Consider the following 17,070-nt stretch of genomic DNA (forward strand, 5'->3'; position numbering starts at 1 on the left):
CATAAAATACAATATAAATGCAACAGTTCTTCCATCATATAAAACGAATAATTGCAACCAGTTTGAAAGTTATTGTCATTTCTACGTTCCGGGCAACCTAGGCTTCACTCTATGGCGTTCTTCCACCACATCGAATAGCTACGGCCTCGGAAGTCAACGCGTGAAGCATAAAATACAATAAAAATACAACAGTCTTTCCATCCTATAACAGGAATAATTGCAACCCGTGTGAAAGTGATGGTCATTTGTACGTTCCAGGCAACCTAGACTTCACTCTGGGGCGTTCTTCCACCAGATCGAATTGTTAGGGCCTAAGAAGTCAACGCCAGAAGCATAAGATACAATATAAATACAACAGCTTTTCCATCATATAAAACGAATAATTTCAACCACTGTGAATGTTATGGTCATTTCTACATTCCGAGCAACCTAGGCTTCACTCTAGCGCGTTGATCCAACAGATTGAATAGTTAGGGCCTTAGAAGTCAACGCCCGAAGTATAAAATGCAATATAAATACAACAGTTTTTTCATCGTATAAAACGAATAATTGCGAGCAGTATGAAAGTTATGTTCATTTCTACTTTCCGGGCAACCTAGGCTTCACCCTAGGGCGTTGCTCCAACAGATTGAATAGTTTGGGCCTTAGATGTCAACGGCCGAAGCATAAAATACAAAATAAATAGAACTGTTTTTCTATCGTATAAAACGAATAATTGCTACCGGTGTCAAAGTTATATCCATTTCTACGTTGCGGGCAACCTAGGCTTCACCCTAGGGCGTTGTTCCACCAGGTGGAATAGTTAGGGCATAAGAAGTCAACGCCAGAAGCATAAAATACAATATAAGTACAACAGTTTTTCCATCGTATAAAATGAATAATTGCAAATATTGCGAAAGTAATGGTCATTCCACGTTCCGGGCAACCTAGGCGTCACTCTAGTGCGTTGCTCCACCACATCTAATAGCTACGGCCTTAGACGTCAACGACAGAATCATAACATACAATACAGATGCAACAGCTTTTCCATCGTATAAAACGAATAATTGCAACCAGTGTGAAAGTTATTGTCATTTCTACTTCCCGCGCAACCTAGGCTTCACCCTATGGCGTTGCTCCAACAGATTGAATAGTTAGGACCTTAGAAGTCAGTGCCCGAAGGATAAAATGCAATAAAAATACAACAGTTATCCATCATATAACAGGAATAATTGCAACCAGTTTGAAAGCGATGGTCATTTCTACGTTCCGGGCAACCTAGGCTTCACTCTAGGGCGTTGCTCCACCAGATCGAATAGTTAGTGCCTTAGAAGTCAGCGCCAGAAGCATAATATACAATATAAATACAACAGTTTTTCCATCGTATAAAACGAATAATTGCAACCAGTATGGAAGTCAACGTCATTTCTACTTTCCGGGCAACCTAGGCTTCACCCTAGGGCGTTGCTCCAACAGATTGAATAGTTAGGGCCTTAGAAGTCAACGCCGGAAGCATAAAATGCAATAAAAATACAACAGTTTTTCCATCGTATAAAAGGATTAATTGCAACCAGTTTGAAAGTGATGGTCATTTCTACGTTCCGGGCAACCTACGCTTCACCCTAGGGCGTTGTTCGACCAGATCGTATAGTTAGGGCCTAAGAAGTGAACGCCAGAAGCATAAAATACAATATAAATACAACAGTTTTTCCATCATATAAAACGAGTAATTGCAACCAGTATGAAAGTTGTGGTCATTTCTACTTTCCGGGCAACCTAGGCTACACCCTAGGGCGTTGCTCCAACAGGTTGAATAGTTAGGGCCTTAGAAGTCAATGCCCGAAGCATAAAATGCAATAAAAATACAACAGTTTTTCCATCATATAACCGGAATAATTGCAACCAGTTTGAAAGTGATGGTCATTTCTACGTTCCGGGCAACCTCGGCTTCACTCTAGGGCGTTGCTCCACCAGATCGAATGGCAAGTGTCTTAGAAGTCAACGCCAGAAGCATAAAAAACAATATAATTACAACAGTTTTTCCATCGTATAAAACGAATAATTGCAACCAGTATGAAGATTAACCTCATTTCTACTTTCCGGGCAACCTAGGCTTCACCATAGGGCGTTGCTCCAACCGATTGAATAGTTAAGGATTTAGAAGTCAACGCCGGAAGCATAAAATGCAATAAAAATACAACAGTTTTTCCATCGTATAAAAGGATTAATTGCAACCAGTTTGAAAGTGATGGTCATTTCTACGTTCCGGGCAACCTAGGCTTCACCCTAGGGCGTTGTTCGACCAGATCGAATAGTTAGGGCCTAAGAAGTGAACGCCAGAAGCATAAAATACAATATAAATGCAACAGTTTTTCCATCATATAAAACGAGTAATTGCAACCACTATGAAAGTTGTGGTCATTTCTACTTTCCGGGCAACCTAGGCTACACCCTAGGGCGTTGCTCCAACAGGTTGAATGGTTAGGGCCTTAGAAGTAAATGCCCGAAGCATAAAATGCAATAAAAGTACAACAGTTCTTCCATCATATAACCGGAATAATTGCAACCAGTTTGAAAGTGATGGTCATTTCTACGTTCCGGGCAACCTCGGCTTCACTCTAGGGCGTTGCTCCACCAGATCGAATAGTAAGTGTCTTAGAAGTCAACACCAGAAGCATAAAAAACAATATAAATACAACAGTTTTTCCATCGTATAAAACGAATAAATGCAACCAGTATGAAGATTAACCTCATTTCTACTTTCCGGGCAACCTAGGCTTCACCCTAGGGCGTTGCTCCAACCGATTGAATAGTTAGGGCCTTAGAAGTCAACGCCGGAAGCATAAAATGCATTAAAAATACAACAGTTTTTCAATCGTATAAAAGGATTAATAGCAACCAGTTTGAAAGTGATGGCAATTTCTACGTTCCGGGAAACCTAGGCTTCACCCTAGGGCGTTGTTCCACCAGATGGAATAGCTAGGGCATCAGAAGTCAACGCCAGAAGCATAAAATACGGTATAAATACAACAGCTTTTCCATCGTATAAAACGAATAATTGCGACCAGTGTGAAAGTTATGGTCATTTCTACTTTCCGGGCAACCTAGGCTTCACTCTAGGGCGTTGCTCCACCAGATCGAATAGTTAGGGCCTTAGAAGACAACGCCAGAAGCATAAAATACAATAAAGATGCAACAGTTTTTCCATCGTATATCAGGAATAATTGCAACCAGTGTGAAAGTAATGGCACATCATTGTTCCGGGCAACCTAGGCTTCACTCTACTGCGTTGCTCCACCAGATCAAACAGTTAGGGCCTTAGAAGTCAACGCCAGAAGCATAAAATACAATATAAATACAACAGTCTTTATATCGTATAAAACGAATAATTGCAACCAGTATGAAAGTAAAAGTCATTTCTACGTTCCGGGCAACCTAGGCTTCACCCAAGGGCGTTGTTCCACCAGATCGAATAGTTAGGGCCTAAGAAGTGAACGCCAGAAGCATAATATACAATATAAATACAACAGTTTTTCCATCATATAAAACGAATAATTGCAACCAGTATGAAAGCTATGGTCATTTCTACTTTACGGGCAACCTAGGCTACACCCTAGGGTGTTGCTACAACAGATTGAATAGTTAGGGCCTTATAAGTCAATGCCCGAAGCATAAAATGCAATAAGAATACAACAGCTTTTCCATCATGTAACAGCAATAATTGCAACCAGTTTGAATGTGATGGTCATTTCTACGTTCCGGGCAACCTAGGCTTCACTCTAGGGCGTTGTTCCAGCAGATGGAATAGTTACGGCATACGAAGTCAACGCCAGAAGAATAAAATACGGTATAAATACAACAGTTTTTCCATCGTATAAAACGAATAATTGCAACCAGTATGAAAGTTATGGTCATTTCTGCTTTCCGTGCAACGTAGGCTTCACCGTAGGGCGTTGCTCCAACAGATTGAATAGTTAGGGCCTTAGAAGTCAACGCCCGTAGCATAAAATACAATATAAATACAACAGTTTTTCCATCGTATAAAACGAATAATTGCAACCAGTATGGAAGTCAACGTCATTTCTACTTTCCGGGCAACCTAGGCTTCACCCTAGGGCGTTGTTCGACCAGATCGAATAGTTAGGGCCTAAGAAGTGAACGCCAGAAGCATAAAATACAATATAAATGCAACAGTTTTTCCATCATATAAAACGAGTAATTGCAACCAGTATGAAAGATGTGGTCATTTCTACTTTCCGGGCAACCTAGGCTACACCCTAGGGCGTTGCTACAACAGGTTGAATAGTTAGGGCCTTAGAAGTCAATGCCCGAAGCATAAAATGCAATAAAAATACAACAGTTTTTCCATCATATAACCGGAATAATTGCAACCAGTTTGAAAGTGATGGTCATTTCTACGTTCCGGGCAACCTCGGCTTCACTCTAGGGCCTTGCTCCACCACATCGAATAGTTAGTGTCTTAGAAGTCAACGCCAGAAGCATAAAAAACAATATAAATACAACAGTTTTTCCATCGTATAAAGCGAATAATTGCAACCAGTATGAAGATTAACCTCATTTCTACTTTCCGGGCAACCTAGGCTTCACTCTAGGGCGTTGCTCCACAAGTTCGAATAGTTAGGGCCTTAGAAGACAACGCCAGAAGCATAAAATACAATAAAGATGCAACAGTTTTTCCATCGTATATCAGGAATAATTGCAACCAGTGTGAAAGTAATGGCATATCATTGTTCCGGGCAACCTAGGCTTCACTCTACTGCATTGCTCCACCAGATCAAACAGTTAGGGCCTTAGAAGTCAACGCCAGAAGCATAAAATACAATATAAATACAACAGTCTTTCCATCGTATAAAACGAATAATTGCAACCAGTATGAAGGTAAACGTCATTTCTACGTTCCGGGCAACCTAGGCTTCACCCAAGGGTGTTGTTCCACCAGATCGAATAGTTAGGGCCTAAGAAGTCAACGCCAGAAGCATACAATACGATATAAATGCAAAAGCTTTTCCATCGTATAAAACGAATAATTGCAACCAGTGTGAATGTAATGGTCGTTTCTACGTTCCGGGCAAACTAGGCTTCACTCTAGGGCGTTGCTCCATCAGACCGAATAGTTAGGACCTTAGAAATCAACGCCAGAAGCATAAAATACAATAAAGATGCAACAGTTTTTCCATCGTAAAACAGGAATAATTGCAACCAGGGTGAAGGTAATGGTCATTTCTACGTTCCGGGCAACGTAGGTTTCACTCTAAGGCGTTGTTCCACCAGATCAAATAGTTAGGGCCTAAGATGTCAACGCCAGAAGCATAAAATACAATATAAATGTAACAGTTTTTCCATCGTATAAAACGAATATTAGCAACCAGTGTGAAAGTTATGGTCATTTCTACGTTCCAGGCAACCTAGGTTTCACTCTAGGGCGTTGCTCTACCAGATCGAATAGCTAGGGACTTAGAATTCAACGCCAGGATCATAAAATACAACATAAATACAACAGATTTTCCATCGTAAATAATGTATATTTGCAATCAGTGTGAAAGTAATGGACATTTCTATGTACCGGGCAACCTAGGCCCCACTCTCGGGCGTTGCTCCACCAAATCAAATAGCTAGGGCCTTAGAGGTCAACGCCAGAAGCATAAAATACAATAAAGATGCAAAAGTTTTTCCATCGTATAACAGGAATAACTGCAAACAGTGCGAAAGTAATGGTCATTTCCATGTTCCGGGCAACCTAGTCTTCACTCTAGGGCGTTGTTCCACCAGATCGAATAATTAGGGTCTAAGAAGTCAACACCAGAAGAATAAAATACAATATAAGTACAAAAGCTTTTCCATCGTATAAAATGAGCAATTGCAAACATTGTGAAAGTAATGGTCATTTCTACGTTCCGGGCAACCTAGGCGTCACTCTAGGGCGTTGCTCAACCACATCAAATAGCTACGGCCTTAGAAGTCAACCCCAGATGAATAAAGTACAATAAAGATGCCACAGCGTTTCCATCGTATAAAACGAATAATTGCAACCAGTATGAAACTTATGGTCATGTCTACTTTCCGAGCAACATAGGCTTCACCCTAGGGCGTTGCTCCAACAGATTGAATAGTTAGGGCCTTAGAAGTCAACGCCCGAAGCATAAAATGCAATAAAAATACAACAGTGTTTCCATAATATAACAGGAATAATTGCATCCAGTTTGAAAGTGGTGGCCAATTATACGTCCCGGGCAACCTAGGCTTCACTCTAGGGCGTTGCTCCACCAGATCGAATAGTCAGTGCCTCAGAAGTCAACGCCAGAAGCATAAAATACAATATAAATACAACAGCTTTTCCATCGTATATAATGTATATTTGCAAACAGTGTGAAAGTAATGGTCATTTCCATGTTCCGGGCAACCTAGGCTTCACACTAGGGCGTTGCTCCAACAGATTGAATAGTTCGGGCCTTAGAAGTCTACGCCCGAACCATAAAATGCAAAAAAAATACAACAGTGTTTCCATCATATAACAGGAATAATTGCAACCAGTTTGAAAGTGATAGCCAATTCTACGTTCCGGGCAACCTAGGTTTCACTCCAGGGCGTTGCTCCACCAGACCGAATAGTTACGGCCTAAGATCTCAACGCCAGAAGCATAAAATACGATATAAATACAACAGCTTTTCCATCGCATAAAACGAATAATTGCAACCAGTGTGAAAGTAATGGTCATTTCTACGTTCCGAGCACCCTAGGCGTCACTCTAGGGCGTTGCTCCACCACATCTAATAGCTACGTAATTAGAAGTCAACCCCAGATGAATAAAATACAATAAAGATGCCACAGCTTTTCCATCGTATAAAACGAATAATTGCAACCAGTGTGAAAGTTATGGTCATTTCTACGTTCCGGGCAACCTAGGCTTCACTCTAGGGCGTTGCGCCACCAGATCGAATAGTTAGGGCCTTAGAAGTCAACGCCAGAAGCATGAAATACAAAATAAATAAAACAGTTTTTCCATCGTATAAAACGAATAATTGCAACCAGTATGAAAGTTAACGTCATTTCTACTTTCCGGGCAACATAGGCTTCACCCTTGGTCGTTGCACCAACAGATTGCATAGTTAGGGCCTTAGAAGTCAACGCCCGAAGCATAAAATACAAATAAATAGAACAGTGTTTCCATCGTATTAAACGAATAATTGCTGCCAGTATGAAACTTATGGTCATTTCTACTTTCCGAGCAAGCTAGGCTTCACCCTAGGGCGTTGCTCCAACAGATTCAATAGTTAGGACCTTACAAGTGAACGCCCGAACCATAAAATGCAAAAAAAATACAACAGTGTTTCCATCATATAACAGGAATAATTGCAACCAGTGTGAAAGTAATGGCATATCATTGTTCCGGGCAACCTAGGCTTCACTCTACTGCATTGCTCCACCAGATCAAACAGTTAGGGCCTTAGAAGTCAACGCCAGAAGCATAAAATACAATATAAATACAACAGTCTTTCCATCGTATAAAACGAATAATTGCAACCAGCATGAAGGTAAACGTCATTTCTACGTTCCGGGCAACCTAGGCTTCACCCAAGGGTGTTGTTCCACCAGATCGAATAGTTAGGGCCTAAGAAGTGAACGCCAGAAGCATAATATACAATAAATATACAAGAGTTTTTCCATCGTATAACAGCAATAATTGCAACCAGTTTGAAAGTGATGGTCATTTCTACGTTCCGGGCAACCTAGGCTTCACTCTAGGGCGTTGTTCCAGCAGATGGAATAGTTACGGCATAAGAAGTCAACGCCAGAAGCTTAAAATACGGTATAAATACAACAGTTTTTCCATCGTATAAAACGGATAATTACAACCAGTATGAAAGTTATGGTCATTTCTACTTTCCGTGCAACCTAGGCTTCACCCTAGGGCGTTGCTCCAACAGATTGAATAGTTAGGGCCTTAGAAGGTAATGCCCGAAGCATAAAATGCAATAGAGGTACAACAGTTTTTCCATCGTATAACTGGAATAATTGCACCAGTTTGAAAGTGATGGTCATTTCTACGTTCCGGGCAACCTAGGCTTCACTCTCGGGCGTTGCTCCACCGGATCGAATAGTTAGTACCTTAGATGTCAACGCCAGAAGCATAAAATACAATATAAATACAACAGCTTTTCCATCGTATATAATGTATATTTGCAAACAGTGTGAAAGTAATGGTCATTTCCATGTTCCGGGCAACCTAGGCTTCACACTAGGGCGTTGTTCCACCAGATCGAATAGTTAGGGCCTAAGAAGTCAACGCCAGAAGCATACAATACGATATAAATGCAAAAGCTTTTCCATCGTATAAAACGAATAATTGCAACCAGTGTGAATGTAATGGTCGTTTCTACGTTCCGGGCAAACTAGGCTTCACTCTAGGGCGTTGCTCCATCAGACCGAATAGTTAGGACCTTAGAAATCAACGCCAGAAGCATAAAATACAATAAAGATGCAACAGTTTTTCCATCGTAAAACAGGAATAATTGCAACCAGGGTGAAGGTAATGGTCATTTCTACGTTCCGGGCAACGTAGGTTTCACTCTAAGGCGTTGTTCCACCAGATCAAATAGTTAGGGCCTAAGATGTCAACGCCAGAAGCATAAAATACAATATAAATGTAACAGTTTTTCCATCGTATAAAACGAATATTAGCAACCAGTGTGAAAGTTATGGTCATTTCTACGTTCCAGGCAACCTAGGTTTCACTCTAGGGCGTTGCTCTACCAGATCGAATAGCTAGGGACTTAGAATTCAACGCCAGGATCATAAAATACAACATAAATACAACAGATTTTCCATCGTAAATAATGTATATTTGCAATCAGTGTGAAAGTAATGGACATTTCTATGTACCGGGCAACCTAGGCCCCACTCTCGGGCGTTGCTCCACCAAATCAAATAGCTAGGGCCTTAGAGGTCAACGCCAGAAGCATAAAATACAATAAAGATGCAAAAGTTTTTCCATCGTATAACAGGAATAACTGCAAACAGTGCGAAAGTAATGGTCATTTCCATGTTCCGGGCAACCTAGTCTTCACTCTAGGGCGTTGTTCCACCAGATCGAATAATTAGGGTCTAAGAAGTCAACACCAGAAGAATAAAATACAATATAAGTACAAAAGCTTTTCCATCGTATAAAATGAGCAATTGCAAACATTGTGAAAGTAATGGTCATTTCTACGTTCCGGGCAACCTAGGCGTCACTCTAGGGCGTTGCTCAACCACATCAAATAGCTACGGCCTTAGAAGTCAACCCCAGATGAATAAAGTACAATAAAGATGCCACAGCGTTTCCATCGTATAAAACGAATAATTGCAACCAGTATGAAACTTATGGTCATGTCTACTTTCCGAGCAACATAGGCTTCACCCTAGGGCGTTGCTCCAACAGATTGAATAGTTAGGGCCTTAGAAGTCAACGCCCGAAGCATAAAATGCAATAAAAATACAACAGTGTTTCCATAATATAACAGGAATAATTGCATCCAGTTTGAAAGTGGTGGCCAATTATACGTCCCGGGCAACCTAGGCTTCACTCCTGGGCGTTGCTCCACCAGATCGAATAGTCAGTGCCTCAGAAGTCAACGCCAGAAGCATAAAATACAATATAAATACAACAGCTTTTCCATCGTATATAATGTATATTTGCAAACAGTGTGAAAGTAATGGTCATTTCCATGTTCCGGGCAACCTAGGCTTCACACTAGGGCGTTGCTCCAACAGATTGAATAGTTCGGGCCTTAGAAGTCTACGCCCGAACCATAAAATGCAAAAAAAATACAACAGTGTTTCCATCATATAACAGGAATAATTGCAACCAGTTTGAAAGTGATAGCCAATTCTACGTTCCGGGCAACCTAGGTTTCACTCCAGGGCGTTGCTCCACCAGACCGAATAGTTACGGCCTAAGATCTCAACGCCAGAAGCATAAAATACGATATAAATACAACAGCTTTTCCATCGCATAAAACGAATAATTGCAACCAGTGTGAAAGTAATGGTCATTTCTACGTTCCGAGCACCCTAGGCGTCACTCTAGGGCGTTGCTCCACCACATCTAATAGCTACGTAATTAGAAGTCAACCCCAGATGAATAAAATACAATAAAGATGCCACAGCTTTTCCATCGTATAAAACGAATAATTGCAACCAGTGTGAAAGTTATGGTCATTTCTACGTTCCGGGCAACCTAGGCTTCACTCTAGGGCGTTGCGCCACCAGATCGAATAGTTAGGGCCTTAGAAGTCAACGCCAGAAGCATGAAATACAAAATAAATAAAACAGTTTTTCCATCGTATAAAACGAATAATTGCAACCAGTATGAAAGTTAACGTCATTTCTACTTTCCGGGCAACATAGGCTTCACCCTTGGTCGTTGCACCAACAGATTGCATAGTTAGGGCCTTAGAAGTCAACGCCCGAAGCATAAAATACAAATAAATAGAACAGTGTTTCCATCGTATTAAACGAATAATTGCTGCCAGTATGAAACTTATGGTCATTTCTACTTTCCGAGCAAGCTAGGCTTCACCCTAGGGCGTTGCTCCAACAGATTCAATAGTTAGGACCTTACAAGTGAACGCCCGAACCATAAAATGCAAAAAAAATACAACAGTGTTTCCATCATATAACAGGAATAATTGCAACCAGTGTGAAAGTGATGGCCAATTCTACGTTCCGGGCAACATAGGCTTCTCTCTAGGGCGTTGCTCCACCAGATCGAATAGACAGTGCCTTAGAAGTCAACGCCAGAAGCATAAAATACAATATAAATACAACAGTTTTTCCATCGTATAAAACTAATAATTGCAACCAGTATGAATCTTATGGTCATTTCTACTTTCCGAGCAACCTAGGCTTCACCCTAGGGCCTTGCTCCAACAGATTGAATAGATAGGGCCTTAGAAGTCAACGCCCAAACCATAAAATGCAAAAAAAATACAACAGTGTTTCCATCATATATCAGGAATATTTGCAACCAGTTTGAAAGTGATGGCCTAATCTACGTTCCGGGCAACCTAGGTTTCACTCCAGGGCGTTGCTCGACCAGACCGTATAGTTACGGCCTAAGATGTCAACGCCAGAAGCATAAAACACGATATAAATACAACAGCTTTTCCATCGTATAAAACGAATAATTGCAACCAGTGTGAAAGGTATGGTCATTTCTACTTTCCGAGCAACCTAGACTTCACCCTAGGGCGTTGTTCCAACAGATTGAATAGTTAGGGCCTTAGAAGTCAACGCCCGAAGCATAAAATGCAATAAAAATACAACAGTGTTTCCATCATATAACAGGAATAATTGCAACCAGTTTGAAAGTGATGGCCAATTCTACGTTCCGTGCAACCTCGGCTTCTCTCTAGGGCGTTGCTCCACCAGATCGAATAGATAGTGCCTTAGAAGTCAACGCCAGAGGCATAAAATGCAATATAAATACAACAGCGTTTCCATCGTATAAAACGAATAATTGCAACCAGTGTGAAAGTTATGGTCATTTCCACATTCCGAGCAACCTAGGTTTCACTCTAGGACGTTGCTCCACCAGATCGAATAGTTATGTCCTTAGAAGTAAACGTCAGAAGCATAAAATACGATATAAATACAACAGCTTTTCCATCGTATAAAAGGATTAATTGCAACCAGTTTGAACGTGATGGTCATTTCTCCTTTCCGGGCAACCTAGGCTTCACCCTAGGGCGTTGTTCCACCAGATCGAATAGTTAGGGCCCAATAAGTCAACGCCAGAAGCATAAAATACAATATAAATGTAACAGTTTTTCCATCGTATAAAACGAATAATAGCAACCAGTGTGAAAGTTATGGTCATTTCTACTTTCCGGGCAACCTAGGCTTCTCCCTAGGGCGTCGCTCCAACAGATTGAATAGTGAGGGCCTTAGAAGGTAATGCCCGAAGCATAAAATGCAATAGAAGTACAACAGTTTTTCCGTCATATAACTGGAATAATTGCAACCAGTTTGAAAGTGATGGTCATTTCTACGTTGCGGGCAACCTAGGCTTCACTCTCGGGCGTTGCTCCACCGGATCGAGTAGTTAGTACCTTAGAAGTCAACGCCAGAAGCATAAAATACAATATAAATACAACAGCTTTTCCATCGTATATAATGTATATTTGCAAACAGTGTGAAAGTAATGGTCATTTCCATGTTCCGGGCAACCTAGGCTTCACACTAGGGCGTTGTTCCACCAGATCGAATAGTTAGGGCCTAAGAAGTCAACGCCAGAAGCATACAATACGATATAAATGCAAAAGCTTTTCCATCGTATAAAACGAATAATTGCAACCAGTGTGAATGTAATGGTCGTTTCTACGTTCCGGGCAAACTAGGCTTCACTCTAGGGCGTTGCTCCATCAGACCGAATAGTTAGGGCCTTAGAAATCAACGCCAGAAGCATAAAATACAATAAAGATGCAACAGTTTTTCCATCGTAAAACAGGAATAATTGCAACCAGGGTGAAGGTAATGATCATTTCTACGTTCCGGGCAACGTAGGTTTCACTCTAAGGCGTTGTTCCACCAGATCGAATAGTTAGGGCCTAAGAAGTCAACGCCAGAAGCATAAAATACAATATAAATATAACAGTTTTTCCATCGTATAAAACGAATAATAGCAACCAGTGTGAAAGTAATGGTCATTTCTACGTTCCGGGCAACCTAGGCGTCACTCTAGGGCGTTGCTCCACCACATCTAATAGCTACGACCTTAGAAGTCAACGCCAGATGCATACAATACAATATAAATACAACAGCTTTTCCATCGTACAAAATGAATAATAGCAATCAGTGTGAAAGTAATGGTCATTTCTACGTTCCGGTCAACCTAGGCTTCACTCTAGGTCGTTGCTCCACCAGATCAAATAGCTAGCGACTTAGAATTAAACGCCAGAAGCATATAATACAATAAAAATACAACAGTTTTTCCATCGTATAACAGGAATAATTGCAACCAGTGTGAATGGAATTGTCATTTCTACGTTTCGGGCAACCTAGGCTTCACTCTAGGGCGGTGCTCCACCAGATCAAATAGTTAGGGCCTAAGAAGTCAACGCCAGAAGCATAAAATACAACATAAATACAACAGATTTTCCATCGTATATAATGTATATTTGCAAAAAGTGTGAAAGTAATGGTCATTTCTATGTACCGGGCAACCTAGGCCCCACTCTCGGGTGTTGCTCCACCAAATCAAATAGCTAGGGTCTTAGAGGTCAACGCCAGAAGCATAAAATACAATAAAGATGCAAAAGTTTTTCCATCGTATAACAGGAATAACTGCAAACAGTGCGAAAGTAATGGTCATTTCCATGTTCCGGGCAACCTACTCTTCACTCTAGGGCGTTGTTCCACCAGATCGAATAATTAGGGTCTAAGAAGTCAACACCAGAAGAATAAAATACAATATAAGTACAAAAGCTTTTCCATCGTATAAAATGAGTAATTGCAAACATTGTGAAAGTAATGGTCATTTCTACGTTCCGGGCCACCTAGGCGTCACTCTAGGGCGTTGCTCCACCACATCTAATAGCTACGGCCTTAGAAGTCAACCCCAGATGAATAAAATACAATAAAGATGCCACAGCTTTTCCATCGTATAAAACGAATAATTGCAACCAGTGTGAAAGTTATGGTCATTTCTACGTTCCGGGCAACCTAGGCTTCACCCTTGGTCGTTGCACCAACAGATTGAATAGTTAGGGCCTTAGAAGTCAACGCCCGAAGCATAAAATACAAAATAAATAGAACAGTTTTTCCATCGTATAAAACGATTAATTGCTACCAGTATGAAACTTATGGTCATTTCTACTTTCCGAGCATGCTAGGGTTCACTCTAGGGCGTTGCTCCAACAGATTCAATAGTTAGGACCTTAGAAGTGAACGCCCGAACCAGAAAATGCAAAAAAAATACAACAGTGTTTCCATCATATAACAGGAATAATTGCAACCAGTTTGAAAGTGATGGCCAATTCTACGTTCCGGGCAACCTAGGCTTCTCTCTAGGGCGTTGCTCCACCAGATCGAATAGATAGTGCCTTAGAAGTCAACGCCAGAAGCATAAAATACAATATAAATACAACAGTTTTTCCATCGTATAAAACGAATAATTGCAACCAGTATGAAACTTATGGTCATTTCTACTTTCCGAGGAACCTAGGCTTCACCCTAAGGCGTTTGTCCAACAGATTGAATAGTTAGGGCCTTAGAAGTCAACGCCCGAAGTATAAAATGCAAAAAAAATACAACAGTGTTTCCATAATATAACAGGAATAATTGCATCCAGTTTGAAAGTGGTGGCCAATTATACGTCGCGGGCAACCTAGGCTTCACTCTAGGGCGTTGCTCCACCAGATCGAATAGTCAGTGCCTCAGAAGTCACCGCCAGAAGCATAAAATACGATATAAATACAACAGCTTTTCCATCGCATAAAACGAATAATTGCAACCAGTGTGAAAGTAATGGTCATTTCTACGTTCCGAGCACCCTAGGCGTCACTCTAGGGCGTTGCTCCACCACATCTAATAGCTACGGCCTTAGAAGTCAACCCCAGATGAATAAAATACAATAAAGATGCCACAGCTTTTCCATCGTATAAAACGAATAATTGCAACCAGTGTGAAAGTTATGGTCATTTCTACGTTCCGGGCAACCTAGGCTTCACTCTAGGGCGTTGCGCCACCAGATCGAATAGTTAGGGCCTTAGAAGACAACGCCAGAAGCATAAAATACAATAAAGATGCAACAGTTTTTCCATCGTATATCAGGAATAATTGCAACCAGTGTGAAAGTAATGGCATATCATTGTTCCGGGCAACCTAGGCTTCACTCTACTGCGTTGCTCCACCAGATCAAACAGTTAGGGCCTTAGAAGTCAACGCCAGAAGCATAAAATACAATATAAATACAACAGTCTTTCCATCGTATAAAACGAATAATTGCAACCAGTATGAAAGTAAAAGTCATTTCTACGTTCCGGGCAACCTAGGCTTCACCCAAGGGCGTTGTTCCACCAGATCGAATAGTTAGGGCCTAAGAAGTGAACGCCAGAAGCATAATATACAATATAAATGCAACAGTTTTTCCATCATATAAAACGAATAATTGCAACCAGTATGAAAGCTATGGTCATTTCTACTTTACGGGCAACCTAGGCTACACCCTAGGGTGTTGCTACAACAGATTGAATAGTTAGGGCCTTATAAGTCAATGCCCGAAGCATAAAATGCAATAAGAATACAACAGCTTTTCCATCATGTAACAGCAATAATTGCAACCAGTTTGAATGTGATGGTCATTTCTACGTTCCGGGCAACCTAGGCTTCACTCTAGGGCGTTGTTCCAGCAGATGGAATAGTTACGGCATAAGAAGTCAACGCCAGAAGAATAAAATACGGTATAAATACAACAGTTTTTCCATCGTATAAAACGAATAATTGCAACCAGTATGAAAGTTATGGTCATTTCTGCTTTCCGTGCAACGTAGGCTTCACCGTAGGGCGTTGCTCCAACAGATTGAATAGTTAGGGCCTTAGAAGTCAACGCCCGTAGCATAAAATACAATATAAATACAACAGTTTTTCCATCGTATAAAACGAATAATTGCAACCAGTATGGAAGTCAACGTCATTTCTACTTTCCGGGCAACCTAGGCTTCACCCTAGGGCGTTGCTCCAACAGATTGAATAGTTAGGGCCTTAGAAGTCAACGCCGGAAGCATAAAATGCAATAAAAATACAACAGTTTTTCCATCGTATAAAAGGATTAATTGCAACCAGTTTGAAAGTGATGGTCATTTCTACGTTTCGGGCAACCTAGGCTTCACCCTAGGGCGTTGTTCGACCAGATCGAATAGTTAGGGCCTAAGAAGTGAACGCCAGAAGCATAAAATACAATATAAATGCAACAGTTTTTCCATCATATAAAACGAGTAATTGCAACCAGTATGAAAGTTGTGGTCATTTCTACTTTCCGGGCAACCTAGGCTACACCCTAGGGCGTTGCTACAACAGGTTGAATAGTTAGGGCCTTAGAAGTCAATGCCCGAAGCATAAAATGCAATAAAAATACAACAGTTTTTCCATCATATAACCGGAATAATTGCAACCAGTTTGAAAGTGATGGTCATTTCTACGTTCCGGGCAACCTCGGCTTCACTCTAGGGCCTTGCTCCACCACATCGAATAGTTAGTGTCTTAGAAGTCAACGCCAGAAGCATAAAAAACAATATAAATACAACAGTTTTTCCATCGTATAAAACGAATAATTGCAACCAGTATGAAGATTAACCTCTTTTCTACTTTCCGGGCAACCTAGGCTTCACTCTAGGGCGTTGCTCCACAAGTTCGAATAGTTAGGGCCTTAGAAGACATCGCCAGAAGCATAAAATACAATAAAGATGCAACAGTTTTTCCATCGTATATCAGGAATAATTGCAACCAGTGTGAAAGTAATGGCATATCATTGTTCCGGGCAACCTAGGCTTCACTGTACTGCATTGCTCCACCAGATCAAACAGTTAGGGCCTTAGAAGTCAACGCCAGAAGCATAAAATACAATATAAATACAACAGTCTTTCCATCGTATAAAACGAATAATTGCAACCAGTATGAAGGTAAACGTCATTTCTACGTTCCGGGCAACCTAGGCTTCACCCAAGGGTGTTGTTCCACCAGATCGAATAGTTAGGGCCTAAGAAGTGAACGCCAGAAGCATAATATACAATAAATATACAAGAGTTTTTCCATCGTATAACAGCAATAATTGCAACCAGTTTGAAAGTGATGGTCATTTCTACGTTCCGGGCAACCTAGGCTTCACTCTAGGGCGTTGTTCCAGCAGATGGAATAGTTACGGCATAAGAAGTCAACGCCAGAAGTTTAAAGTACGGTATAAATACAACAGTTTTTCCATCGTATAAAACGAATAATTACAACCAGTATGAAAGTTATGGTCATTTCTACTTTCCGTGCAACCTAGGCTTCACCCTAGGGCGTTGCTCCAACAGATTGAATAGTTAGGGCCTT

The sequence above is a fragment of the Calliopsis andreniformis genome, unplaced genomic scaffold (assembly GCF_051401765.1).
Source record: "Calliopsis andreniformis isolate RMS-2024a unplaced genomic scaffold, iyCalAndr_principal scaffold0015, whole genome shotgun sequence".
Lineage (NCBI taxonomy): Eukaryota > Metazoa > Arthropoda > Insecta > Hymenoptera > Andrenidae > Calliopsis > Calliopsis andreniformis.